The 25,615-nt window shown below is 47.5% G+C and overlaps 1 long non-coding RNA gene across 1 annotated transcript in view; it reads right to left on the bottom strand.

Annotated features, from left to right (window-relative positions):
* The window catches only part of LOC137546161 (uncharacterized), a 36,372-nt gene extending 18,149 nt beyond the window's left edge, over positions 1 to 18,223 (bottom strand). The window contains exons 1-2 of the long non-coding RNA XR_011026189.1: positions 18,137 to 18,223; positions 17,887 to 18,047 (exon numbers count right to left, since the gene is read on the bottom strand). This is a non-coding gene — a long non-coding RNA (uncharacterized lncRNA). The remainder of the gene's footprint in view (positions 1 to 17,886; positions 18,048 to 18,136) is intronic.
* Positions 18,224 to 25,615: the final 7,392 nt, after the last annotated feature.

Consider the following 25,615-nt stretch of genomic DNA (forward strand, 5'->3'; position numbering starts at 1 on the left):
CAGATACACCCCCTGTATTACAGCAATTATTATTATTTACCTTGTAGTCAGTCTGTTATACATCTGAGCAGCATTAAAACAGTTCAAAATAAGCATTCTAAACTACTCACTGATGCAGTTTTTTTTTTTAAATACATCAAACACTAAGGGGTCATTCTTCACTTTTATAGACTTGTTCTACAGTTTTCTGATACCTGTGGTGCATTGTGGTGTGATGTAACATCTGTTTTGCAACGCGCCTTACCGCACTGAAATATGCACCACCTATGCGATGTTCATAGTGCAGCGGGTGTGTTGCGGTATAATTGGTCAAGGCAGCACTATACTGCTATACGCATGTGTTAACAGTAACAGTGAAGCATACTTTTAATTGACTGTATGCAAAGCGAGCAAAATGTGCGGTGCCACTGTCCTGATCTGTTGTGTTCCTGCTGTCACGGGATGCAACGCAATGGCCACTGTGAACGTGACCCTAAAGTGGTCATCAGAAACCTTAATCACTTGACCATCAGCTCTAATGGTTATTCTGTAAGCTGCAGCCATATGCAGTCCATTGAATTTCATTGTGTACCGTTAATTTATACAGTGACAATCTGTGGAAAAAGTAGCAAACAGAGAGTATGAAAAATCTCCACTGTTCTCTGTTGGTTCCTATGGAGATCTCTCTGAGCTCTTAAAAATTGGCAATCATGTCTGATCAACACTTAACCTTCTTGCCGGTTATCCCGAGCTCAGCTCGGGGTAACCTGCGCAGGAGGATTTCTCAGGACCCACTGGGCCGATTTGCATATTTTTTTTTATTGCACGCAGCTAGCACTTTGCTAGCTGCGTGCATATTACGATCGCCGCCGCTCGCATGTCGATTCGCCGCTACCCGCCGCGCCGCCCCCCGCCTCCAGACCCCTTGCGCAGCCTGGCCAATCAGTGCCAGGCAGTGCTGAGGGGTGGATCGTGATTCCCTCTGACGTCCCGACGTCGGTGACGTCATCCCGCCCCATCACCATGGCGACCGGGGAAGCCCAGCAGGAAATCCCGTTCTAAACGGGATTTCCTGCTTACTCTGATCGCCGAAGTGCTGCGCTGCCCCCTTGCCGCAGGAATTGGGCCGGCAAGGGGGTTAACAAATGTGTTCTTAAATAGTCTTCTCCTCTAGTAAAATGACCTCCTTACATATACAGGACTTCTCCCAAGCCTCTCCCATCCTTTGAATTCTCTTCCAAAACACTTTAATCTCTCCAAACCTTTCAACCTTCTAAAGCCATCCAGGCTTGAGAATAGGTGTATTAGGTGTGCATCTCTAATAAAGAATGGACACGTTGGATCAATGATTGCATCATGGTGGCGTAGTGGTTTGCGCTCTTGCCTTGCAGCGTGGGTCCCTGGTTCGAATCCCAGCCAGGTCAACATCTGCATAGAGTCTCCGCAGAAAGTAGCGCTTGCACAACTCTAACTATTGGGCAATAGTAAATGTTCAAGAATTCATGTGGTCTTCACACAATCTAAATCTGCCAATGAGGGGAATGCAACCTTCACAATATCTTGCTCTATCTTCCTACTACCTCCACCAACACCCTGTTAGCAGACACTTACCGGATTTAAAGACCTCCACTCAGGTCTATTAGAGCCTTGGGACACTTCGGGCCGTCACCCACCACACCAAAATGACTTGTCACCACTATTCCTCCTTCTGTACTCACAGCAGATAGATCTCCGTGTACACCTGACCTCAAAACAAATGCCTGTGAAGACCACATGAACTCTTGAACATTTACTATTGCCCAATAGTTAGTTGTGCAAGCGCTACCTTCTGCAGAGACTGTATTATTTAAATAGAAGGGGCAGCGCCAACATATTGAGTGTATATAGCACCTTGTTTTATGGTGTAGCGCTTTTCTCCTTACTCGTTAACATCTGCATGCAGTTTGTATGTTCTCCCCGTGTCTGCGTGGGTTTCCTCTGGGCACTCCGGGTTTCCTCCCACATCCCAAAAACATACAGATAAGTTAATTGGCTTCCCCCTAAATTGGCCCTAGACTATGATACATACACTACACGATACATACATAGACATATAACTATGGCAGGAATTAGATTGTGAGCCCTTTTGATGGACAGTTAATGGACAAGATAATATACTCTACACTGCGGAAAATGTCACCGCTATATAAATACTAAAAATAATAATATTGTTTGTCTGATAAAACAATTGAACATTCATCCACATCTCCTTATTTTTTTTATAGCGTTTTACTAGACTAAATGTTTAAAACCAGTTCCAATTGATTGCACATGTCTTCCAGTGTATTGCTAACATACTGTATAATAGCAAATGACGAGGAGTTAGATTTTACATTCTAGATAACCTCTACATAGCAGACTTGAACTTTCTATCTGTAATAATAATTTCCAAGCTGTCCACTCTATGTATGACCAGAAACGTCATCTTCTACCCCACCGTGATTGGCCGCCGTGTTGATTAGATGGTGCGTCATCCTGTAGCACAGTGTCTAGAGAGATAGCGTACACACTACTGTCCCACGCAGAGTAGCATAGGCCACCAGCTGGTTTCATAATATTATACCACAGGCTTTATTAAATAACATGGTTTGGTTGGCGTTCATAGTATTATTCTGCCGCGCTTGAACTGGGCGCAGAGTGAGCCAAATGACGGCTTACACTGCTGCCGCTCAAATTCCCAGCTGTGTTAAATACTATTTCCCCTTCAAGTTGTAGCAACTCGGAAGGAGATGTAATTCGGGATTTGGCAATAGCTGGAGACCCGAATTACCCTTGCGTGGGGTGTGCAGCATAGCACTAGTGCTATGGCTGTGCCCAGCTTCGGTGCTTGGTGCTGAGCGCCGGGTGCCGAAATGACCTAATTTGTCTGGTTGAGCTCTACTCTGCATTAACCTGTAATAGCCACAGTGGTTTAGCTAAGGTGCTATGGGCCCCAGTACAAGCTTTACATTGGGGACCCCCAGCACTCAATTATTACGGCACACCAAAACCTGCCAAGGACAACCACAGTGTCAGAGGTGCAGGCAGAGGAGGGGAACAGTTTGTTAATGATTACTACCATTCAAAGCATATATAGAAGTGATCATTACAAGCATAGAACCAATAAAGGGCTAATACGGCAGTCCCGGTAAGGTCGCAACCCCTATTGCCATGCCACTGCCACACAGATCTATATTTATTATAATAGCCATATTTAGTTATTTATACTTGTTGCTAGCTGCAGCAAACTCTCTATTGAATGTAATACCTTACAACCCCTAATATCCTAACAAAGTTTCTCTAGGAGTTGCAATGAAATGTCACCAGATGGTGCTAGAGTGCTTTAAGGGGATTTCATCAGAGCCCAGACAAATGTGTGAGAAAGAAAATATCTACACTGTTAAAATAATGTAAATATCTAGAGGTTTTTAGCCTTCTTTCTTAAAAGACAGGTCTGAATAACTTATTTATCTTATTTTTTTTGCCCATATGCCCTCCAAAAAGAAAATTAAAAACACCCTTATGGTTCCAGTTCTATAAACAAGGAGGACACTGCTAGGATCCAATGAACTCCTTGGGCACATTAAACAGATAAAATGGGCAGTGCTGTGGGGTGCTGTGTTGATGTAGTCACAACAAATTGTGGGTAGGGGTTACACAATGGGCATAATTTACATACAGCAAACATATAATATGCATCATACTGTATATCCCTGTGCTAATAGAAAGCATCAAATGCACAGTGTAAGGCTATTGCTAGTCATTTGCTGCTCTAGGCAGGATAGTGTGCTGTCACCACCCAAGAGCCAGAGTTAGGACACCTACAAATACTGGGGTACCTCTACACGGTGAAGGTGACTACGCAAGAGAATGGATTATTTTGTACTAAGACCTGGCCTTTAACGTAGGCCCTGTTAACATTAGCGTTAAAAATGGTCAGTTCGCAGATCCTAACGAAACGGATCCTAACGGATGCAAACAGATGCAATGTTAACCTATGGATCCATTCACAATGGTCTGCACTGAACGGGCCGCATATTTTGCTCTGCAGCAATTTTTCCCAGTGGAGTGGAAACAGAAGCTGAAGCACTGCACTGGGGGCAATGAGAAAACGGAATGTTTCTTCACACTAATGAAGAAACGGACCATTCTAGGCAGCAAAATTCACTTTGTTGATGGGGGTCTGGGGGAGATATGGAGTAATGGAATGGAAGCAGCTGAATGGCAAACGGAGGGAAAATGGATCCGATCGACCAGTAATCAGATCCATTTTTAAGAATCTGTTTGCCACTAATTGCCGGTGTGAACCGGGCCTTATCTGTAGGGATAGCAGTGGTTCCTGGATGACTGATTTCTGTGAATACATTTGTATGAACATTTGCATGTGAGTGTGTGAAGGGTTAACTGTCTGTGTCACCACCCATGACGCCCTAGACACTGTTTTATTGAGGTAAGTTTACCCTTACCTTTTCAACAGTTTTTAAGAACTTTATACTTTTTTGGCAAAGCAGGTGCTTTCGGCGTCGGCCGCATAGTCCCTGAGCACAAGTACATTGGGCTTCTGGCAATTTCCCAATCTCAAATTACTTCTCCTCCGAGTTGCTATGAATAGTATTTTACGCTGCTGGGAATTTTAGCAGCAGCAGTGTGAGCTGTCATTTTAGGGTGCCTCCCTCCTGTTCATATGGAAAGTCTTCTGGCGCGCGCGCGTGCGCACACACACACACGCACGCACGCACGCACGCACACACACACACACACATCTCACTCTCTCTCTCTTCTCTCTCTCTTCAAAAAAGTAGGTTATTACTACCATACAAAAAGCCAGAAGAGAGGGTGGATGTGCTTTTTTCTACAATAACTACTTCTAGAATCTTAGATCATGACTAAGCAGACATCAGGGAAACAATACATTTTGGCAACATGTCCTCCAAAACAACACGATTAATTAATAATAAATTAGTTACCAATTCCTCCAAACAATATTTTAAATAATAAGGTAGTATTGTAGCCCCAAACAACAAAATTAGGCAGCATATCCTTCCCCCAAACATAATTGCATTACTGTGTCCAATCAAAAAACATAATTGGGCAACATATTACCTGAAAGAACATAAGGCTGTATATCCTCTAGTCTAAACCATATAATTAATTAAAGGATCCCAGTGAATAACACAATTAGGCAGTGTGTCCCTTGAAACATAATTAGGCAGTGTGCCCCTAAAATATAATGAAGCAGTAAGCACCCAAAACATAATTAGGCATTGTGGCCCTAAAATATAATTAGGTGTTATCCTCAGCCTAGCAGGCCAGACTACAATGTATTATCAGGCATGTAACTGCAGCACATATTCAGGGCCGGATTTGTACTTTTTACCGCCCTAGGCCTACTATCATCAGCCGCCCCTGACCAATGGGGTCCTAGCAAACCCATCCCCCCCTTTCCCATACACAAACCTTTTCCCCAGCAAACATACAGTGCAGCAAATTGCTCCCAATCATTGGAGTCAGGTGCTAAAAAATAAATTGTGCCCCCTTGAGTTGTACCCCCTCCCAAATACAGCACATCCCCCTCCAAGGACAAGAATTAGGGCCCTTTTCCATGAGCAGTTGATAGGCAGTGAAATGCCTCACAAACTCTCACAACTGCTCACGGCTGCCTGGTAACTGCTTGCTGAGCATACAGTACAACTGTTCTTGAAAAACGGGCCTTATGCTGGGCATACACGGTTAGTTTTGCGCTGGTATCAAGCCAGTGGCTTGATGCGCGCGGATCGATTCCCGCTCATCCCCGCAGGCGCTGCTAATCAGCCGCTCGTTTCTTCCCATTGTTCTCCCCACCGGTATCGAGCGCAGTATCGATCCGGCGGAGTATCAGACAGGTTGGATCTTATCAATCGAGCCTTCAGCAGCTCGATTGATAAGAATTATCTGACCGTGTATGCCCAGCATAAGACAGTAAGCTCCTCTGAGGATAACTAGTGACATTACGGCAGGAATTAGACTAAACTTCTTTGAGGACAGAGACATGATGGCAGGGATTACATTGCAAGCTCCTCTGAGGACATTTTATGTGGCCATACATTATGCGACCAGGCAGTTGATCGACCATCCGATTCGATTATTATAATTGGATGAAAATCAGTGCCACAAAGAGGCCAAAATTGCTTGCATGTGTCGAATGAACATGCTGCAACAGGTGATTGCCGGTGTATACGTGGGTGCGTGTGTGATGTGTGTATGTGCGGAAGAGTCCAGAGATGGAGCCAGCGTGGGCCACAAGGGGGCACATTTTTCACTGGGGGAACAGCTCCGGAGGCGGTGTAACAAGGGTGATTCCTGAGAGATTTCATGCTGAAATTGATCAGGAATTGGTCTGCAGTGTATGGGCGGCTGACAGATTTCTCTCGGATCAGAGAGAGATCTGTCTCTTGGTCGATCTGCCCATACATCGTCTGATGTATGAGCAGTGGGCACCTTTAAAGTGAACCAGAGACGAAGCACCCTCATGTATTTTACCATAGAAATCAGTGGGAACATTAGAGAAAACACCTACCCTGCTCTCTGTTCCATCCTCACTGCTAAAAGTGTCTGTTATCTAGCTGAGATAAGAATCCCGGACTGAGCATTGAGTTTGGCTTTGCTATAATGACTCAGCTATAATGATTTCTGAGCAAAGCCAGCAGGGGGCAGGCTTGGACTTGAAAAGACACAAAAGAACACAGTCTCAGCTATAATCTTTCTGTAGCAAAGCCAGCCGACTGCTTAGTCGGGATTCTTATCTTAGAGGTGATAACAGGCAAATTAAACAGAGAACAATGTAACAAAGAGCAGATTAGGTGTTTACTGTCATGTTCCCACTGATTTATAAGGTAAAATACATGAGGGTGCTTCATCTCTGGTTCTCTTTAACCACTTCGGTACCAGCAGCCTCTGCCCCCTTAAGGACCAGAGGGTGCTGGTACAGTAAACCGCCGCTTCCCGACGAATCGCCGCTAAAATCCGCCGCTCCCGCCGGTCACGCCGCTCCGTCCCCGCCGCAGGCTGCTCTCTCTGCCGTCTATGAAGGCAGAGCGCTGTGCGCCGGTCAGGAGCCGCTTTCATTGGCTCCTGACCCTGTCACTCAATGTAAGCCAATGGGATTGGCTTACAGTAATGACAGGGCCAGGAGCCAATGGGAACGGCTCCTGCCCGGCTCACAGTGCTCTGCAGTCATAGAGGCGGCAGGGCAGCACATTGCGGCAGGGACAGAGCAGCGACAGCAGCGGGGACGGGCGGGGGCACGCGGTAAATGGGACGTAGAGTTTACGTCCGGTCAGAACCGCAGTGCCACCCGCCCACCGTAGATGTAAACTGCGTCAGTCCGCAGGTAGTTAATGACATGAAAGCAGGGATTTGATTGTAAACAAGAAATGTCTGTCTGTTTTTAACTACAGTATAATCAGATAAATCATGACCTGGTGTGAAACTGAAAACACTCATTTACCTATTTCCAGCATGTGTTGTGGTTTGCTATACATTGTGTGATTTGCAGCTTATGTACATCACTGACACTATGGACAAAAGTGAAAGAGAGCTCAAGTGCTGCAGAGATTGTAGAAAAGCCTCTGATAGTGACAATCAAGGGCTGTGCCCATCTCTGTGAAGATCTTCACATTAGCCTTTCCAACTCTGCAGTTCAACACCCACCCCTACTGCATGCTTCAGTCCTGGTCTTTTGTAAATAGTAACTACAGGAAGCAGGAGGGGTAGGCTACTCATATCTTAGTACAGATGACCCCTATCAATCATGGGTGCTGTCTGAAGGGACAAGGTTTCTATGCCTGTGGCTCCCATTCCCAGGCGATGGCTCCGTTGCTTTATCTGAGGGCTTAGATCTCTGATAAGACGAGGTGGAGGTAGGGCGGCTCTGAACACAGCTGGACGGAAAGCTCCGTGGAAGGAAAGCTTCAGGTTACCTGTGTTGTACTTTGGCATTCCTGAGAACTCACAGGGGGTAGCAGGCTAGAAGCATACAGATGCACTCCAGGTACGAGCATCTTGCAGTCAATAGTCCCGCGAAACAGCCACAGCCAGTCAGCCATCAGTCATATTCAGTGACGTAATCAGCAAGTTCTGCACCTCCTCCTCCCTCAGTGTCAGAGTGGAGAGGGGAGGGGCGCTTTCCTCCGTGCAGAAGTGCAGATCTTAGCAGAGCCTGTGGACAGCGCGCAGCAGAGACAGCTGACGTGCTGCCTTGTGTACAGTCACTGTACGACAGCCGCCCCAGCTCTCCTGTCGGCAGGTTTCCGCCCTAGGAACTGGCCTAGGTGGCCTGTGCGGAAATTCTGCCCTGCACATATTGCTAGCTATCACTTGAGACTCCCTTCCTTCTCAATAAAGCTTCCCTCCCTGGTGTCTAGTGGTTTCCCCTTCCCTCCCCATAAAGGTTCACTGAAGTGAAGGGCTTTCTCACCTCCCTCCATCTCCTTCTCCCCAATAAAGCTATGCTGGCAACCAGATATTCACCCTTCCCAATAAAGCTTCCCTGGTGTCTAGTGGTTCCCCCCTCCCTCTCCTATAAAGTTTCCCTGGTTGTGTTAGTGGCCCCCTCCATAAAAAATATATACAGGAAAAAATGCACACCAAGTCTATTCAATGCATATAAAAGTTTATATAAAGAGTAGATGAATAAATTGGAACATACACTAATAGAGTGGGATGAATTGCATAATCAATGACGATACTAGATAGTCGGAGTAGTCCAGAGCTACTAATAGGCAGTGCGTCCCAAGATACTGTCCATATAAGACAGAAAGAGTCCGTTTAAGAGCAGCTGCTCTTATTGAGGCAACATCTGCAAAACGGCATAAAAGCAATCAAAGCAATAGGAGGTGCTGGCACCCTCAACTTTTTTACCCAGACGTCGGCGTTTCGGAATATGTCCTTTCTCAATGGGTCTATGGCTTAGTGGCAACTGTTGCAGTGAGGAAGAGAGGCAGCGCTGGACTACTCCGACTGTCTAGTATAGTCATTGATTATGCAATTCATGCCACTCTATTAGTGTATGCTCCAATTTATTGACGCCTTGTGTTTGTACTTATTATTGGGAAACCATATCATGTGTACTATTGAATAGATATTGTTTGTCTAGATCTGATCTATTTATTATGTATCATCTACTCTTTATATAAACTTTTATATGCATTGAATAGACTTGGTGTGCGTGTCCCTGTATATATTTTTACGGTTTGATAGCAATGACACTGCACCCGTTATTAGATGATTGAGCTAAGTGATTGATTACAATTAAAGGTATGCAATGCCTAACATTTGTTTTCTATGTTAGTGGCCCCCTCCCCCATTCTGTGCTCCCTAAATAAGTTTATGCAGAGTATGGGGTTGATTCACTAAACAGTGCTATTGAATAGTGCTATAGCGCTACATGAATTACGCGCGTCATTGTTCTCGTAAACCTTTACGCGCGCTAAACTGATAGCATTCATTTGAGCGAGTAGAAGTTTTAGGCACGTAATGTTAACAGTTGTCAGCTGTTTGCCTATATAAGCTTTGCTCAACAGCACTTGCTTCAGAATAGTTTGAGACTGGGCAAGTAAGTGTTATTTGTTTGTATGTGTCCTTTACAATTTTTATTTTAAGTAGTAATTAAATTGTGTTGGTCATATGTACAATGCCAAACAACCATAACTTTTATTATTTGTATATCCAGTGGCGTAGCTATGGAGCTGTGGGCCCCGATGCAAGTTTTACATTGGGGCCCCCCAAGCACTCTATACGTAACAATTGATACGGCACACCAAAACCTGCCAATGGCAACTACAGAGTCAGAGGTGCAAGAAGGGGATGGGGAACAGCTTGTTAATGATCACTGCTATTCAAAGTATCTATAGAAGTGATTATTTTGAGCATAGGACCAATAGAGAGCTAAAACTGTAGTTGAGGAAGGGCCCTTCGGGGCCCCTCTGGCCCAAGGGCCCCGATGCGGTCGCTACCTCTGCACCCCCTATTGCTACGCCCCTGTGTATATCACTGTATGCATTGTGACATGTGGATACTGTGTAGTGTGACTTGTGTTGTGTGCTGTGTAATGTGTGTGTACTGTGAAGCTGCAGCACACTGCTGGGCACACTGTGAAGCTGTAGCACATTGCTGGGGACACTGTGAAGCTGGGACACAGTGTGTGCTGGAGCTGACATAGAGGTAAAGGGGACAATTGGCCCAGGGCCCCTGAGCTCTGCAAGGGCTCCTGCACTGCTGGACCCCAAGTTGCCTCTCCCTCCTCCTGCACCCCAGGTTCCCTCCATAGGGAACATGTATTTACACAGTGTTGTTGTCCCCTTACAGATGCTCAAATCATGTGCTTGATCACATAAATTAGTATTTATGACATTTAAAAAGTATGAATAGTCCTGGACAAATGTTAAATTTTTAAAAAATATTTTTGCTTAAATTTTCCTTCAGCGAAGGAACCGTTTGAGGTTTGGCTGGATGAGTGCATGTTAGGTAATGAATGCTAACTTTGCTATGTTTTTAAAGCATACACAATTAAACTACACACTATTTAAATTAATAACACATTATTTTATATGTGCGTAATTCTTTAACGGCGCAAAGTATTACGCATATTGAAAACATCATTGCTCTTGATTATTTCCCTACCAACCTCTATCTAATTAACGCGCTCTACCGTACTTGATGATAGCGCTTGTTATGCGCTACGCCGTACTCGCGTTATGAAATAGCGCTGTGTGTTATGAAATAGCACTGTTTAGTCAATCAACCCCATGTGCAAACAGAAGCAGTGCGGCTCTCACCTGCTCCACTGGAGTGCATCGATGTGTGCCCTCCTGTCATTGGTGCTCAGCCTGCATCACATGATTAATTGCAACGTGAGGAGATGGAAATACCAAACACTAGAGAGAGAGCTGAGCACCTTTCATAGAAGGACGCACATCACTGGACTATAGTGAAAGACGCACTGATTCTGCTTCCACATACTCTGCATAAACTGAGCTGGGGGAGCACAGGATGGGGCACAGGATGTGGAGGAAGGAAGGGCGCTCATCATACCTCCCAACCCACCACAGTCCTGGGCAAATCAGAACGGTTGGGAGGTATGCATAATTACAAACATACACAGACAGTTTTAGTATGGTCGGGGGTGCGCTGGATTTAAGTTATTACGCAAATACTGATCTGCAGTGGCGGACACAGCCAGCAGTGGGCCCCTGTGCAAAATTGTAATTGTGGGCCCCCTATGACCTGCGGCGCGCCTAGCGCGCCGCGGCAAAATATGGGCGTGGCTACAAAAATTAGTGGACAGAACCTGCGGCGCGTAGCGCCGCGGCAAAAAAATGGGCGTGGCAATGACCGGATGAGGGCGGAGCTAACTGTAACTTAAAGCGAACCCGGGGTGAGGGTTTATTTCCTTTTAAACAATACTAGTTGCCTGGCGGCCCTGCTGATCTATTTGGCTGCAGTAATAAACTGAATTACACCAGCAACAAGCATGCAGCTAATCTTCTCAGTTCTGACAATATTGTCAGAAACCCCTGACCTGCTGCATGCTTGTTCAGGGTCTATGGTTGAAAGAATAAGAGGCAGAGGACCAGCACGGCAGCCAGGCAACTGGTATCGGAGCAGTGCTTTTCAGCGCTGCTAGCTTTGGGCGCAGCCAGCGCCGCCATAGACTGTAATGGGAATCAGTCTATAGCGGCGCTCAGTGAGGAAGGTCGGCTCCGTCAGAAGACGGAGCCGAAGTTGTTTAAAAAACACAATAATTCGGCCTCCAGCAATCGCTGGAAGCCGAATTATTTCATTCCCCCACTATCCATGTCGGCCTGGAGGGGGAATAGTAATTAAAACGCCCCGGACTTGTGCAGAAGCAGGACCAGCCATTTAACAGCTGGATCCTGCGCCCAAGTCTACCAGCGCCGTATTCAAATGTACGCACTGGTATTGCTTAAAAGGAGAGAAATATGGCAGCCTCAATATTATTCTCACCTCAGGTTCCCTTGAAAAGTGCAACGCAAAGACAGTGGGCCCAAGTTTTGGTGACCCTTTCCCCAGAAAATTCACATAATTGTGCAGGTTTTCTCAAGAAAATACACATATATGCCCAGAAAATACGTGCAATCATGTCGGCAGATATGCCCAGAAAATACGTGCAATCATGTCGGCAGATATGCCCAGAAAATATGTGCAATCAAGTCGGCAGATATGCCCAGAAAATACGTGCAATCAAGTCGGCAGATATGCCCAGAAAATACGTGCAATCAAGTCGGCAGATATGCCCAGAAAATACGTGCAAACAAGTCGGCAGATATGCCCAGAAAATACGTGCAAACAAGTCGGCAGATATGCCCAGAAAATACATGCAATCAAGTCGGCAGATATGCCCAGAAAATACGTGCAAACAAGTCGGCAGATATGCCCAGAAAATACGTGCAATCATGTCGGCAGATATGCCCAGAAAATACATGCAATCATGTCGGCAGATTTGCGAAGAAAATACATGCAATCATGTGGCAGACCTGCCCAGAACATACACCTGCTAATATAAATAAAACAAAAACATTTACTCACCTGCAGCAGCAGACCTCCTGTCCCAGCCTCCATCCGGCGCGCAGCTCCCATGGGTGGTTGGGTGGATAGGTAGCCTAGTGGGTGGGTGAGTGGGTGGGTGGGTGGGTTGGTAGCCTGGTTGAGTGGGTGGGTGGGTGGGTAGGTAGCCTGGTGGGTGGGTGGGTAGGTAGCCGGGTGGGTAGGTAGCCTGGTGGGTGGGTGGGTAACTAGCCCGGTAGGTAGGTAGGTAGCCCGGTGGGTGGGTAGGTAGGTAGCCTGGTGGGTGCGTGGGTAGCCGGGTGGGTGGGTAGGTAGCCTGGTGGGTGGGCTGGTAACTAGCCCGGTAGGTAGCCGGGTGGGTGGTTAGGTAGGTAGCCGGGTGGGTGGTTAGGTAGGAAGCCTGGTGGGTGGGTAGCCGGGTGGGTGGGTAGGTAGGTAGCCGGGTGGGTGGTTAGGTAGGTAGCCGGGTGGGTAGGTAGGAAGCCTGGTGGGTGGGTAGGTAGCCGGGTGGGTAGGTAGGTAGCCGGGTGGGTAGGTAGGAAGCCTGGTGGGTGGGTAGGTAGCCTGGTGGGTGGGTAGGTAGGTAGCCTGGTGGGTGGGTAGGTAGCCTGGTGGGTAGGTAGGTAGCCGGGTGGGTAGGTAGGAAGCCTGGTGGGTGGGTAGGTAGCCTGGTGGGTGGGTAGGTAGGTAGCCTGGTGGGTGGGTAGGTAACCTGGTGGGTGGGTTGGTAACTAGCCCGGTAGGTAGCCGGGTGGGTGGTTAGGTAGGTAGCCAGGTGGGTGGTTAGGTAGGTAGCCGGGTGGGTGGTTAGGTAGGTAGCCGGGTAGCCGGGTGGGTGGGTAGGTAGCCTGGTGGGTGGGTTGGTAACTAGCCCGGTAGGTAGCCGGGTGGGTGGTTAGGTAGGTAGCCGGGTGGGTGGTTAGGTAGGTAGCCGGGTAGGTAGGTAGGTAGCCGGGTGGGTGGTTAGGTAGTTGAGTGGGTGGTTAGGTAGGAAGCCTGGTGGGTGGGTAGGTAGCCGGGTGGGTAGGTAGCCGGGTGGGTGGTTAGGTAGTTGGGTGGGTGGTTAGGTAGGAAGCCTGGTGGGTGGGTAGGTAGCCGGGTGGGTAGGTAGGTAGGAAGCCTGGTGGGTGGTTAGGTAGTCGGGTGGGTAGGTAGGTAGCCGGGTGGGTAGGTAGCCGGGTGGGTAGCTATCCGGGTGGGGGGCCCGACTCCTATCCTCCCTCCCTCCCTTCCTTCCTCACCTCGGGGGGCCCCCTCCCGATATGCGCGGCGGGAGAGTGAGCGGCAAATGCAGGAAGTCTTCAGGGCTCTCCAGGCATCCGCTAGAGGCCCAGCCGCTGAGTCTCCAATATGTCTCCAACTGGAGACATATTGGAGACCAAGCGGCTGGGCCTCTAGCGGATGCCTGGAGAGCCCTTCCTGCATTTGCCGCTCGCTCGCTCTCCCGCCGCGCATATCGGGAGGGGGCCCCCGAGGTGAGGGAGGGAGGGAGGATAGGAGTCGGGGGGCCCCCGGGAATAAAATAATAAAAAAAAAAAAAAATATTAAAAAAAAAAAAAAAAAAAAAGTACTTAATGCCATGGGCCCCTGAAGAAAACGGAACTTCAGGGGCCCTCGTGCGGCGGCACGGCCTGCACGGCCGTATGTCCGCCCCTAATTTATTATAAATGTGTTATAATCATATAACATAAAACATATGCACACTCTCATACATTCATACACTCATACAAAGAGCAAGCTGGTTCCCCTTTAAAGGTGATAAAAAACAACAATTGTGGACAACAAGAGAATTTTTTTTTCCCACAATTGTTAATTATAAAAATAATGCAAAAAATATCGATTTTAAAATTGTATAAATACAAGATTTGTATAGATATCTACAAATGGACTGATATGCCAATTGCCAATATACTCCTAGAATGCCAGACAATTCTTGTAGAAATAGAGATCTCTGGGTGATGATTTTATTCTCCTAAAGTGTGCAAAGTCTAACTTCATGAATTGCAGACACTAGCCGCTCCACACAGGACACCGTGTGAAAAACTATTTGCCCCCTTCCTGATTTCTTATTTTTTTGCATGTTTGACACACTTAAATGTTTCTGCTCATCAAAAACCGTTAACTATTAGTCAAAGATAACATAATTGAACACAAAATGCAGTTTTAAATGATGGTTTTTACTATTTAGTGAGAAAAAAAACCTCAAAATCTACATGGCCCTGTGTGAAAAAGTGATTGCCCCCCTTGTTAAAAAATAACGTAACTGTGGTTTATCACACCTGAGTTCAATTTCTGTAGTCACCCCCAGGCCTGATTACTGCCACACCTGTTTCAATCAAGAAATCACTTAAAGAGAACCCGAGGTGGGTTTGAAGAATATTATCTGCATACAGAGGCTGGATCTGCCTATACAGCCCAGCCTCTGTTGCTATCCCAAACCCCCCTAAGGTCCCCCTGCACTCTGCAATCCCTCATAAATCACAGCCACGCTGCTGACAAACAGCTTGTCAGAGCTGGCTGTGTTTATCTCTAAAGTGTCAGTCTGCTGCTCTCCCCGCCTCCTGCAGAACTCCAGTCCCCGCCTGCATCCTTTCCCTCCCTGCTGATTGGAGGGAAGGGACGGCGGCAGGGACCGGAGCTATGCAGGAGGCGGGGGAGCAGCTGAGACTGACACTACAGATGTAAACACAGCCTCACAGCACGGCTGTGATTTATGAGGGATTGCAGAGTGCAGGGGGACCTTAGTGGGGTTTGGGATAGCAACAGAGGCTGGGCTGTATAGGCAGATCCAGCCTCTGTATGCAGATAACATTCTTTAAACACACCTCGGGTTCTCTTTAAATAGGAGCTATCTGACACAGAGAAGTAGACCAAAAGCACCTCAAAAGCTAGACATCATGCCAAGATCCAAAGAAATTCAGGAACAAAGGAGAACAAAAGTACTGTAATTGAGATCTATCAGTTTGGTAAAGGTCATAAAGCCATTTCTAAAGCTTTAGGACTCCAGCGAACCACAGTGAGAGCCATTATCCACAAATGGCAAAAACATGGAACAGTGATGAACCTTCCCAGGAGTGGCCGGCTGACCAAAATTACCCCAAGAGCGCAGAGAAAACTCATCCGAGAGGCCACAAAAGACCCCAGGACAACATCTAAAGAACTGCAGGCCTCACTTGCCTCAATTAAGGTCAGTGTTCACGACTCCACCATAAGAAAGAGACTGGGCAAAAACGGCCTGCATGGCAGATATCCAGGCGCAAACCACTTTTAAGCAAAAAGAACATTAAGGCTAAAAATGCTAAAATTTTGCTAAAAAACATCTCAATGATTGCCAAGGCTTTTGGGAAAATACCTTGTGGACCGACGAGACAAAAGTTGAACTTTTTGGAGGGTGCGTGTCCCGTTACATCTGGCGTAGAAGTAACACAGCATTTCAGCAAAAGAACATCATACCAACAGTAAAATATGGTGGTGGTAGTGTGATGGTCTGGGGTTGTTTTGCTGCTTCAGGACCTGGAAGGCTTGCTGTGATAGATGGAACCATGAATTCTACTGTCTACCAAAAAATCCTGAAGGAGAATGTCCGGCCACCTGTCTCTCAACTCAAGCTGAAGCGATCTTGGGTGCTGCAGCAGGACAATGACCCAAAACACACCAGCAAATCCACCTCTGAATGGCTGAAGAAAAACAAAATGAAGACTTTGGAGTGGCCTAGTCAAAGTCCTGACCTGAATCCTATTGAGATGTTTTGGCATGATCTTAAAAAGGCGGTTCATGCTAGAAAACCCTCAAATAAAGCTGAATTACAACAATTCTGCAAAGATGAGTGGGCCAAAAGTCCTCCAGAGCGCTGTAAAAGACTCGTTGCAAGTTATCGCAAACACTTGATTGCAGTTATTGCTGCTAAGGGTGGCCCAACCAGTTATTAGGTTCAGGGGGCAAATTCTTTTTCACACAGGGCCATGTAGGTTTTGAGTTTTTTTTCTCATTAAATAATAAAAAACCATCATTTAATACTGCATTTTGTGTGCAATTATGTTATCTTTGACTAATAGTTAATTGTTTTTGATGAGCATAAACATTTAAGTTTGACAAACATGCAAAAGAATAAGAAATCAGGAAGGGGGCAAATAGTTTTTCACACCACTGTAGTTCTCACCACTCCTTAGATTATCCGTCCTGCGTGCCCCAGAGATCCTCGGCAAAAATGATCCAAGAGCCTTCAAGGGATCCTCCTCAGCACGGGAAGCCGCTCCGGATCTCGGCCTCTCCATAGTATTGCAACACCGCAACAATTGGATATACGGAGCAATTCTGGAGGACTGGAACGCAAGGAAGTGGCCACAGCTATCGGGTTGAGACTCACTGGGAAGTGACGTCTCTAACCCAAGGTTGGTGAAACGGAAGACCGGAAGTCGCATGTTTGAGCCGATCCGGCAAAACCTCTCCTGTTAGCGGCTTGCCGCTGCGGTGGCGCTGCCTGCCGAGTGACCGGAGCGGCTTCCCGTGCTGAGGAGGATCCCTTGAAGGCTCTTGGATCATTTTTGCTGAGGATCTCTGGGGCACGCAGGACGGATAATCTAAGGAGTGGTGAGAACTATTAAGGTGTCCTGTGTGGAGCGGCTATTGTCTGCAATTCATGAAGTTAGACTTTGCACAATTTAGGAGAATAAAATCATCACCAAGAGATCTCTATTTCTACAAGAATTGTCTGGCATTCTAGGAGTATATTGGCAATTGGCATATCAGTCCATTTGTAGATCTCTATACAAATCTTGTATTTATACAATTTTAAAATCGATATTTTTTGCATTTTTTTTTATAATTAACAATTGTGGAAAAAAAAATTTCTCTTGTTGTCCACAATTGTTGTTTTTTTATCACCTTTTAAAAGGGAACCAGCTTGCTCTTTGTATGAGTGTATGAATGTATGAGAGTGTGCATATGTTTTATGTTATGTGATTATAACACATTTATAATAAAACGTTCATATTCAGAACAGTATTTGCGTAATAACTTAAATCCAGCGCACCCCCGACCATACTAAAATTTGTCCCTTTTCTTGGGTGGGGAAAGGGGAGAACCCCACCTTGGGTGGTTGCGGCAGGAGGAAGTATATACTGTGAAGGGTTCATAACAACAGCTATTTACCCCACAGGCTTTTTTTGGGCAGCACCCTCCAGTTTGTTGTTTTTTATTGCGATACACAGACAGTTAAAATAATCTGAGCACTGTTTTTTATATATATAAAATGAACCTCCCCTGAGGAAGGTTTGTAAAGGGTGTGTGCTATTGGCGGTGGTGGTGGTGGCAAGCATTAGTTACCTTGGGGGGCTTCTCCCCAACCCATCTGTATGCACTCCATCCTCTTTAGTGTATGAACTCCATCCTCTTCTCCTTCCAGAACAGCAGATGCTGCAGTTTGAAGGGCCTGTGGCAGTTCCTCACCTTCCCGGCCATGACAATGCATGCTGGGTGATGTAGTCCTTCAATACATCAAAGATCTATTTAGGAGTAGGCTCATAAATACAATGCAAATACAAATTAGTTTATTTTGTATTTCCTTTAAACCCACATTATTCGATTTGAGTTGTAGTCTTTTTAGATAGCAAGCATGTCTTCACTATATTGAACATTCTGGGAGGGAACAGTCCGAATTTCCTCTTGAGACTTTTTTCTTCATCACCTACAAAATTACCTACAGAATGAAAATCCAAAACAAATGAGTAGATTTCACTGCAAAATACAGTAGCTTCGCTTTAAATCAGAGGTTATTCCTGTCACAAATTCAGCATAGATCCAAATAAAACAGGAATTAAACCTAATTTCAGGATATCAGGCAGAGCCATTGCAAATGATTCTATATGCCCCCTGAAGGTCACACTTTGCATTAAAAGCTGCTTATCTATAGCACACACACAGTTGTGCATTTACAGAGCCATTTATTCTAGCTTGAATATTTCAGTTTCTGACTATTTGACCTTCTCCAGGGCATGTTCGAAATTGAGGGTTAAGCTTGGGGAAGCAACAACACAGGTTACCCAGTTACTTTATGGATAACCATTAAGATTACAAAATTCTCCTCTGAATGCACTACAAGGATCAGCAATGACTTCCTTAAATGTAAGGTACACAGTACAATTGTCATCCTTTTCTGCTGATTCCTCAACAATGGATAACGTTGGTCACTAATTTCCCAAACTTTGTCCCGTAAAGCCACCCAATAACGTAGTACAACCTACTTGTCCAACCTATGTTAGCTGAGCGCTGTAATAACAGTGCAGGAGATTTGGGTGCAGCCAGCGCCACCATAGACCATAATAGGAATTACGGCTATAGCGGCGCACAGTGAGTTACTTTGGTGGCGTCAGAATACGGAGCTGACGTTAGTTTTAAAACACTGTTATTCAGCCGCTAGCAATAGCTGGAAGCCGAATTACATCATTCCCCACCATCCATGTGGACTTGGAGGGGGAATAGTAATTAAGGCCGCTGGGACCGCAGGAGCAGGGTTAGCCATATAGCGCCCAAGACTCACGGCGGCGATTTTATAGGTGTGCATGTTACCTGGGTAATGCCCGCCTTGGTAGGGTAGCGTCGCGTGTGCTACACTACTTGCATAGAACACGTTACCCTAGCAACATGAGGATTACCCAGGTAATGTGGGTTGTGCTAATTGTGCAACATGTGCTATGTAGTCAGTGTAAATAATTGTAAAATTGCTATGCGCTACCTGAGCATGGCAATCTGACCAATGTTTAGTGAATTTGGCTCTTTGAAATTACCCCTTATTATCTGTTTGTAGTGTTGGGCGAACATCTAGATGTTCGGGTTCGGGCCGAACAGGCCGAACATGGCCGCGATGTTCGGGTGTTCGACCCGAACTCCGAACATAATGGAAGTCAATGGGGACCCGAACTTTTGTGGTTTGTAAAGCCTCCTTGCATGCTACATACCCCAAATTTACAGGGTATGTGCACCTTGGGAGTGGGTACAAGAGGAAAAAAAAATTAGCAAAAAGAGCTTATAGTTTTTGAGAAAATCGATTTTAAAGTTTCAAAGGGAAAACTGTCTTTTAAATGCGGGAAATGTCTGTTTTCTTTGCACAGGTAACATGTTTTTTGTCGGCATGCAGTCATAAATGTAATACATATAAGAGGTTCCAGGAAAAGGGACCGGTAACGCTAACCCAGCAGCAGCACACGTGATGGAACAGGAGGAGGGTGGCGCAGGAGGAGAAGAAGGCCACGCTTTGTGAGACACAACAACCCCGGCCTTGCATGAGGGCAAGAAGCGTGCGGATAGCAGGCTTTGTACCGCCATGCAGTCATAAATGTAATAAAGATAAGTGGTTCAATAAACAGGGACCACGCGGCAACGCTAACCCAGCAGCAGCAGACGTGATGGAACAGGAGCAGGCGCAGGAGGAGAAGGCCACGCTTTGTGAGACACAACAACCCAGGCCTTGCATGAGGGCAAGAAGCGTGCGGATAGCATGCTTTGTACCGCCATGCAGTCATAAATGTAATAAAGATAAGTGGTTCAATAAACAGGGACCACGCGGCAACGCTAACCCAGCAGCAGCAGACGTGATGGAACAGGAGGAGGCGCAGGAGGAGAAGGCCACGCTTTGTGAGACACAACAACCCAGGCCTTGCATGAGGGCAAGAAGCGTGCGGATAGCATGCTTTGTACCGCCATGCAGTCATAAATGTAATAAAGATAAGTGGTTCAATAAACAGGGACCACGCGGCAACGCTAACCCAGCAGCAGCAGACGTGATGGAACAGGAGCAGGCGCAGGAGGAGAAGGCCACGCTTTGTGAGACACAACAACCCAGGCCTTGCATGAGGGCAAGAAGCGTGTGGATAGCATGCTTTGCACCGCCATGCAGTCATAAATGTAATAAAGATAAGTGGTTCAATAAACAGGGACCACGCGGCAACGCTAACCCAGCAGCAGCAGACGTGATGGAACAGGAGGAGGCGCAGGAGGAGAAGGCCACGCTTTGTGAGACACAACAACCCAGGCCTTGCATGAGGGCAAGAAGCGTGCGGATAGCATGCTTTGTACCGCCATGCAGTCATAAATGTAATAAAGATAAGTGGTTCAATAAACAGGGACCACGCGGCAACGCTAACCCAGCAGCAGCAGACGTGATGGAACAGGAGCAGGCGCAGGAGGAGAAGGCCACGCTTTGTGAGACACAACAACCCAGGCCTTGCATGAGGGCAAGAAGCGTGCGGATAGCATGCTTTGTACCGCCATGCAGTCATAAATGTAATAAAGATAAGTGGTTCAATAAACAGGGACCACGCGGCAACGCTAACCCAGCAGCAGCAGACGTGATGGAACAGGAGCAGGCGCAGGAGGAGAAGGCCACGCTTTGTGAGACACAACAACCCAGGCCTTGCATGTGGACAAAAAGCGTGCGGATATAGCAGCAATGCTTTTTGCCGCCATGCAGTCATAAATGTAATACAGATGAGAGGTTCAATAAACAGGGCCCGGAAACGCAACACCATCCCAGATGTTCATTGGTCATGTTACTTGGTTGGGGTCCTGGAGTGTTGCGTAGTCATTTCCAATCCAGGATTGATTCATTTTAATTTGAGTCAGACGGTCTGCATTTTCTGTAGAGAGGCGGATACGCCGATCTGTGACGATGCCTCCGGCAGCACTGAAACAGCGTTCCGACATAACGCTGGCTGCCGGGCAAGCCAGCACCTCTATTGCGTACATTGCCAGTTCGTGCCAGGTGTCTAGCTTCGATACCCAATAGTTGAAGGGTGCAGATGGATGGTTCGACACAGCTACGCCATCTGACATGTAGTCCTTGACCATCTTCTCCAGGCGATCGGTGTTGGAGGTGGATCTGCACGCTTGCTGTTCAGTGGGCTGCGGCTGCATGGGTGTCAGAAAATTTTCCCACTCCAAGGACACTGCCGATACCATTCCCTTTTGGGTACTAGCTGCGGCTTGCGTTGTTTGCTGCCCTCCTGGTCGTCCTGGGTTTGCGGAAGTCAGTCTGTCTGCGTACAACTGGCTAGAGGAGGGGGAGGATGTCAATCTCCTCTCTAAAGTCTCCACAAGGGCCTGCTGGTATTCTTCCATTTTGACCTGTCTGACTCTTTCTTCAAGCAGTTTTGGAACATTGTGTTTGTACCGTGGATCCAGAAGGGTATAAACCCAGTAATTGGTGTTGTCCAGAATGCGCACAATGCGTGGGTCACGTTCAATGCAGTCTAGCATGAATTGAGCCATGTGTGCCAGAGTCCTACCAGAATCCTCATCATCCTCTTGTGAGCGTTGTGATAGTTGTTGTGATGCATCATAGTCGTCACCTTCCTCCTGGTCTGCTTCTGCTGACCATTCGCGTTGAATTGTGGAAGTCCAACGTGCACCGCTCTGGCCCTCGTCAGTGGTGGCATGAAATTCCTGCTCCAACTCCAGCTGTTCCTCCTCCTCTTCTTCGTCATAGCTGCTGGGGCCAGCGTTCCCTGAGGCGGATGGCCTGATGTTGGTACCATCACGCTGATCGTTTTCTCCTTCAGATTCCCCCAGTTGCATCATGACAGCTGTTTCCTTGATTTTTAACATCGACCTCTTCAGTAAACACAGCAGTGGTATGGTAATGCTGACTGAAGAGTTGTCACTGCTCACAAGCAACGTGGATTGCTCAAAATTTTGGAGGACTTGGCAGAGGTCCAACATGTTGGCCCAATCGGATCCACAGAAGCTTGGCAGCTGGCCGGATGCGCCTCGGTACTGCGCCGTCATGTACTGGACCACTGCACTCTTCTGCTCGCAAAAGCGGGCTAGCATGTGCAGCGTAGAATTCCAGCGCGTAGGGACATCACACAGCAAGCGATGGTGGGGGAGATTGAAGCGCTCCTGCATCTTGGCGAGTGCCCCCGAAGCAGTACTGGAATTTCTACAATGTTTGGACACTCGACGCACCTTCAACAGCAGATCGGGCACGCCTGGGTATGTCCTCAGGAACCGCTGAACTACTAGGTTCATCACGTGCACCAGGCAAGGGATGTGTGTCAGCTTAGCCAACCTTAAAGCGCGAATGAGATTACTCCCATTATCACACACAACCATGCCCGGTTTCAGGTCCAGCGGTGCCAGCCACAAATCCGTCTGTTCCTTTATTCCCCTCCAAAATTCCTCCCCTGTGTGCTGCTTATCCCCAAGGCAGATTAGCTTCAGCAACGCTTGCTGACGCATGCCAACAGCTGTGCTGCACTGCTTCCACGATCCTACTGCTGCTGGGTTAGCGTTTCCGGATGAGGTACAGCTTTGAGATGCGTTGGAGGAGAAGGAGTCAGAGAGGTAGGTGCTGCTGTTATCCAGTGGGAGGGACGGCGGTGCAGCTGTTTGTGGCGTGGGCAACACCCGTGCCGTAGCAGGTGAGGAATCGCTGCCAGGCTCCACAAGGTTCACCCAGTGCGCGGTAAGGGAGATGTATCGACCCTGGCCGAACGCACTCGTCCAGGTGTCAGTGGTGAGGTGAACCTTGCAGGCAACGGCATTCTTCAAGCTTCGGGTTATTTTGCTGACCACGTGCTCATGCAACTCAGGCACTGCAGAGCGTGCAAAGTGGTAGCGGCTGGGAACCACGTAACGTGGGATGGCCACTGACATCATGCCCTTGAAGCTGTTTGTCTCCACCAATCGATATGGCAGCATTTCGCAGGCCAGAAGCTTGGCTATGCTGGCTGTTACTGCCACGGCCCGGGGGTCATTTGCTGGCAATTTCCTCTTGCGCTCAAACATCTCCGACACAGACAACTGAACCGTAGCGCTGCACACGGAAGGGCTGTTGGTTGTTGTGTTTGATGAACACTGGGAGACCTCAAGAGCACTACTCCGGAAAGTGACAGTGTCAGCGTCGTCTGATGTTTGTGAATGTTGTGAACCACGCAATGGCTGGGCTACTGCTGCTGCTGAGGCGGGTCTGGTGGTGAGTCTGGTGAACCCAAGGGAGGCAGTGTTGTTTCTGGTACCCTGTCCTGACGCGTTTGCCCAAAGAGTGGGATGTTTGGATAGCATGTGACGGCTCATGCTGGTGGTGGAGAGGTTGTTAATATTTTTCCCCCTGCTCAGGCGGGTCTTGCACACCTTGCAAATCGCCATGGTAACATCCTCAGTGCAGTCTTCAAAGAAAGCCCAGACTTTGGAGCACCTGCCTCCTTGCTGGCGATTTCTGTTTGCTCCTCTTTTGCCTCTCACTTGAACTTCCACGCTTGTGGTGCCTGAAATTGCGCGCCGCCTACCTTGTGGCACAAGGCGAACTCGTGCAGCAGTGTGTTCTTCAACAGACTCATCTGTGCTGCTGCTACGACGGCGATGTTCTCGTTCACAAACAAAATCTGGGTCTCTGTCCACATTGTCCATACCCTCCTCTTCCATCTCCTCAAACTCGTCATATGTCATTGTGGGCCACCGCCGTGGAGTAGAGCTCCCCACAACAACCTCTGCGCAGCACACTCCAACGTCGTCTTCCAGATCTTGTCGGCCGACCTCCTGCAATTGCAACCCCTCCTGCCCAAATTGCTCTGGGATTTGGGTTTCCGAGTCCTCTTCGGACTCGCCTTGTATTTCAGTGCGCGGTGCATTTCCCACAGTTAACGGTTGTGAATCCAGGCACAACATTTCTGGCTGTTCCTCCATTGACCTTTGAAAGGTGGAAGTTTGTTGGGCTGGGAATAGCTCCTGCGAATACCCCATTGTGTCCTGAGGTAATTCATCGGACTGGTTATCTGGCAGTTGTGTGCGTGGTGTCGCTGCCGGTTGTGTCAGCTTTGTGCCCACTGGCTCCTTGTAACTGGCTGAGGACTCGGACCTCGTGCGTGATGTGCTGGTGCTGCTTAACCCACTGCTGGACGCTTGAGAGGTCATCCAAGTAATTATCTGGTCCTGTTCTTTTGGATTTGTGAGGGTTGTTGTCCTGGACAACATGGGCGGTATTGAGTGGGTTTTCTTGGGTGCTCCCCTGTGGCCTGTACGTGAACCGTCAGGGGAAACACCTCTTCCCTTGCCCCTCCCTCTTTCACCGGATTTCTTCCTCATTTCACTTATCCTTACAGTACACGCTGACTGGCAGCAGTACAGTGGCAGTACAGAAATGCTATACAGTACCACTATTCCCAGCAGCGACACAGAGCACAATGCTATACAGTGACGGGTGAGCGGTGTACCACTATTCCCAGCAGCGACACAGAGCACAATGCTATACAGTGACGGGTGAGCGGTGTACCACTATTCCCAGCAGCGACACAGAGCACAATGCTATACAGTGGCGAACGAGCGGTGTACCACTATTCCCAGCAGACACAGAACAGTACACAGAATGCTATATAGTGTGGCTGAACGAGCGGTGTACCACTATTCCCAGCAGACACAGAACAGTACACAGAATGCTATATAGTGTGGCTGAACGAGCGGTGTACTACTGTTCCCAGCAGACACAGAACAGTACACAGAATGCTATATAGTGTGGCTGAACGAGCGGTGTACTACTGTTCCCAGCAGACACAGAACAGTACACAGAATGCTATATAGTGTGGCTGAACGAGCGGTGTACTACTGTTCCCAGCAGACACAGAACAGTACACAGAATGCTATATAGTGTGGCTGAACGAGCGGTGTACCACTGTTCCCAGCAGACACAGAACAGTACACAGAATGCTATATAGTGTGGCTGAACGAGCGGTGTACCACTATTCCCAGCAGACACAGAACAGTACACAGAATGCTATATAGTGTGGCTGAACGAGCGGTGTACTACTGTTCCCAGCAGACACAGAACAGTACACAGAATGCTATATAGTGTGGCTGAACGAGCGGTGTACTACTGTTCCCAGCAGACACAGAACAGTACACAGAATGCTATATAGTGTGGCTGAACGAGCGGTGTACCACTATTCCCAGCAGACACAGAACAGTACACAGAATGCTATATAGTGTGGCTGAACGAGCGGTGTACTACTGTTCCCAGCAGACACAGAACAGTACACAGAATGCTATATAGTGTGGCTGAACGAGC

Source organism: Hyperolius riggenbachi, chromosome 1 (assembly GCF_040937935.1).
Source record: "Hyperolius riggenbachi isolate aHypRig1 chromosome 1, aHypRig1.pri, whole genome shotgun sequence".
Taxonomy (NCBI): Eukaryota; Metazoa; Chordata; class Amphibia; order Anura; family Hyperoliidae; genus Hyperolius; species Hyperolius riggenbachi.